Source organism: Etheostoma spectabile, unplaced genomic scaffold (assembly GCF_008692095.1).
Source record: "Etheostoma spectabile isolate EspeVRDwgs_2016 unplaced genomic scaffold, UIUC_Espe_1.0 scaffold00006410, whole genome shotgun sequence".
In the NCBI taxonomy this organism is placed as follows: domain Eukaryota; kingdom Metazoa; phylum Chordata; class Actinopteri; order Perciformes; family Percidae; genus Etheostoma; species Etheostoma spectabile.
Genome location: NW_022603374.1, coordinates 13,214 through 17,699, shown reverse-complemented (window position 1 = coordinate 17,699; position 4,486 = coordinate 13,214). Strand labels below are relative to the sequence as shown.

At 46.4% G+C, this 4,486-nt stretch overlaps 1 pseudogene; it reads right to left on the bottom strand.

Moving 5' to 3' along the window:
- Window positions 1–1,097: 1,097 nt before the first annotated feature.
- LOC116678066 (zinc finger and BTB domain-containing protein 7A-like) lies at window positions 1,098–3,238 on the bottom strand (annotated as a pseudogene).
- Between the last annotated feature and the right edge of the window lie 1,248 nt (window positions 3,239–4,486).

Below are 4,486 nucleotides of genomic sequence, written 5' to 3'. Positions count from 1 at the left end.
AGTGGATTAACTGTCATACAAGTATACAAATAAACCCACAGCACCACTTACAGGTCTGTGCAAACTGTAACCCAATATAAAAATGAACAAAAAGCAACATGTAAGAGAAAAGCACACATGCACGCACACACTTACACACAGGCCGAAGCCTTGAAAAAGTGGGACACCGACAGGTGAATTATTTAAAGGACAGGAGTGATTTATTACCGTGCGAGGCACACTCTTAACCATGATCAAACAGGATTAAGATTACAATACCCCCTTCCCACTGCCGGTCAAATTTAGCTAGAAGCAAATTCAGATTGGTCTTCCTACCTGCCATGCCAGCAGGGGTTCTGGGTATTTCTAGCCCTCTATTTCCAGCACAAGTCCACTGATTAATTAATTAAAAGGACTGATTTCAAGGAAAATGCAGACTCCTAAAACAGGAAACCATGTGCACTCAAGTCCCCCTGGGTAGACAAGCAACATTTATGGCATGGACATGGCAGATTTCATTAGAGAGGGTAAAGGATGATGACAGAGAGAGAGAGAGAGAGAGAGAGAGAGAGAGAGAGAGAGAGAAAAGGGGGGGGTGGTGTAACTACTCTGCGTGGGCAATAATCAACATAACCAGAGATCAAAGTTCGAATTACTGTATTGGAGCACATAGAGCACCATCCAGGGCTTGTAATCCCCCTCTGTATCAGAACACAGCACTTTATAGCAGCCCTCCACTAGATAACACTACCATGGCACAGCCTTTTATAGGATCCCTATGTTAAAATTCTAGGACTTTGCTATGAAGGCTGTTGCAATAAAACAGACATTTATAACCTTTGACCCCCTCTCTCATGGCTGGAATATTCCACATGCCATTTGGATTAACATTTGGTTACAATGTGACATGAAAAAACGGTGTTAGGGATACTCAGTACATGATTAGGTAACCACTTAGATTCACAAACCGCACTGCCTACCTAATGCAAAAGCTAAGTTGGTTAGTGCTAATACCCTGGCTTCATGGTATTTCCCACTGGTGGACAATTTGTCTACAGTGACAAGTCCAAGACTATTAGTACATGTGACATGGGGTAGTCCCTTCATTAATTGGGTACCTGGTAAAGCGCACTTTGCAGATGGCGCATTCATAAGGTTTCTCTCCCGTGGGTGTTCGGATGTGGCGGGTAGCTTGCCTGCTCCTTGAATGACCTTGGAACATATGGGGCATTTTCTGGAAGGCCTTGGAGCGCATCTTCCTCTCGCCTCCACCTCCCTCCGACCCCGCTGCCTCTCTCTCCCTCCCCCCTCTCTCTTCCTCCTTCTCCTACTCTGTCTTGGCCTGTTCTGCCCCGTGATAACCAGAGCGGCGGCACTCCCTGTGTCATGGCCGCAGAGGCTGGATCCTCATGCTGCGTGCTGTTAAAATAATTCAAGTAAAATTCCATGTCAGGGTCATCCCATCGCCCTGTTCCTCCCCGTTGTTTCACGCTCCTTCTGCCTCTCGATGGAGTCCATCATTTGCTGCAGTAGGGCACTGGCAGAACCCCTCTCCCTCACCTCTCTACTTCCATCCTCCACCTCTGTCTCCTGCCCAAGCTAGACTCAGGTGGGAGGTAGAAGTGCCCATTTGGGATGGAGGGTAGTAAGATGACCAAGACTTGCTCCGTTCCCCTGCATCACCTCCCCGTCCTCATCTTCCTCTCATCATCATCCTCTTCCTCTGGCTCAGTGTAGGGGCCTGAGCCAAGGCAAGGGCCAGGGGGGAGTAGTACTCACAAGGGCCACAGGAGCCCCGTTGCTGGGGCCCCCCCATTCCCGTGGTTAAAGTGCAGGTGTGTGGGCAGGTCCCTGAGCTCTGGCGTGCTGCAGCTGCTGCTCCAGGCGCCCCTTCTTGGAAGTACTCCAGGTATTCCTTGGCCGCACTCGTTCCCCGCTCCCCTGCCTGCCCTCTTCCCTTCCCTTCCTCATCGTCATCTTCATCTCTTCGCTCACTGCCCTCTAGTGAAACGTGACGGGGAACAAAGAGTTAGTGCAGGAAAATTTGAGGTCAGTGAAACTTTGCACAAAAAGAAAGGGGAAGAGAAAGAGAGACAGGAGTACAGTAGTAATAACAAAAAGAAGCCTGACGAGAAAGACCTACATCTGTAAGGCTATCAGCAGGCAGATCACTATCTGAGTATCCTGGATGTACACCCGGGGTTCATTATACCCATGAGCACATACATGTGCATATCACAGCTACACTTCATCATGTTGAAGTGTAGCTGCGATATGCTGTGTCTGTAGTTGGTGAAATAGCATTCTGCCCTTCCACTCACGCTATTGGCTCAGAATGAGTAAGTGCTGAACCCAAAGGCGGTGGGTGTGTGTGGTGAGAGGGACTGATAAAGGCCATGATGTAAGCTTGACTATGCTGACTATTTAATTAATGGGGGTGGTGTGATGACCACCAGACACCTTATTCCCCAAGTGGCTGAAGCAGGAGAACTACATTTTTAATGAGTATTCCAGTTCTAAAACACACCTACTCCCCATGAGTGCATGGTCCGTGCTTTGCTATAAATTCATTAACAACACTTACAATGGGCTGCTTATGGTGTCACAAACTCATTAAGGCAGAGCAGGTCAAATCTCAAAACAAAGCTTAAATTTGGCTTTTAACACGTCATTTGTAGTTCTATAATGGTCTTGTACCGGCAGGGAGAGCACTTTGGTGTCCAGCAGGTGTGTACAGACGTCCTGGACAGGTGGGATTTCCAGGAGGCGCGCAGCAGCAAGGATATCAGCCACACTGCTGTGACTGACTGTCAATGTAGCTGTGTAGGCAAAGTCCAGCAACGCTCCCAGTGCCTCTGCTGCCACAAAGTCGATGTTGTAGATATTCTGTTGGTCAGCGGCGGCCCCTGAAGTGAAGAGCTTGTGGAAGTAGGAGCTGCATGAAGCCAGGACGGAGCGGTGAGCTGGGAAACTCCCGGTCCTGCGTAACCAGGAGCACATCACACAGCAGGCCGCTGAGCCGCTGCTTGTTCAGGCTGCCCAGGATGTCTGCGCTGTGCTCAGGGAAAGGGATCCCCACTGGGCCTCCTCTGCCTCCCTGCCCTCCTCTCCCTCCTCCACCACCGCTGCCTGCTGTCCCCCTGAGCCGCCTGCCACCCCTCCCACCGGCTCCTGACGACATCTTCCACCAGCCTGCCGCCGAGCCGCCTAGCACCGCCCCCACCCGTGTATCCGTCCTGCCGTCTGTCCGTCTGCCTGTCTGGGGGAGAAGAGTTGGATAAAGGGATGGGATGGAGGGGAGAGACAAACAGGAAATAGATCAGCTCATGACATTCTTTATGTAGAAAGAGAGAGGTATATTGATTAATTGATTTACCAAAGTCAGAAATTTACATTGGGATGCTTGAGAACACAATCCAGTACACACAAAAAGGTTAATGAAGGACACAGTTGAACAGAGTGTAAGGTTTACACATGAGTCCAAACTTAAGATTATATAGTCAGTCCGGAAGGCAGAACAGCATATGAAAATACAGTCTCTTAGCTAGAGTACATAGCCCACTTATCCATCCTGGTCTTAAGAGCCTGCAGGTCTCATATCCTTATTAAGTCATATTCTACAGATCTAAACGAGGGGCCTAATTAGTCCTAATTAGAGCCCGACCGATATATCGGCAGGCCGATATTAGGCATTTCCCAATCTATGGTTTTTGTTTTTTTTAATATTCATTTATCAGAATCATTTACAATGACAAAAAAATTCTTCTGATAATTAATATTTTAAAAATAAAATCGGACTGTCAACCATGTTATGAGCATTGGCATTGCATAGTTTGTCCACCAGAGAGCGCTCTACAATGTCCCGGTTGGCAACACTGATTTTTTTTGTTTGTTAATGTTTTGTTCAAAAGACTTTAAGTTTCATATCTTAAGTTTGTATTTTTATGCATTTTATTTATCAGAACTTTAATATATTTGATGTTCCTCGTTCTGTTGATTAAAAAAAGAAATTATTATCATATTATTATAGTGAGAACTCATAAATAACTAATGTTAGGGAAATCTGTTTATGTTTTGTAAGGCATTGCTGGTGTTTTGGTGAACTGCCAATTTTGCAGGTTTTCCAACTTACAAAGCATGTAGAAGTCTGTAATTTTTGTCATAGGTACACTTCAACTGTGGGAGACGGAATCTAAAACAAAAAATCCAGAAAATCACATTGTTAATTTTTAAATAATTTGCATTTTATTGCATGACATAAGTATTTGATCCCCTATCAACCAGTAAGAAATGTTTTTCTTTAAGAAGCCCTCCTGTTCTCCACTCACTACCTGTATTAAATGCACCTGTTTGAACTCATTACCTGTATAAAAGACACCTGTCCACACACTCAAACAGACTCCAACCTCTCCACAATGGCCAAGACCAGAGAGCTGTGTAAGGACAACAGGGATAAAATTGTAGACCTGCACAAGGCTGGGATGGGTACAGGACAATAGGCATGCAG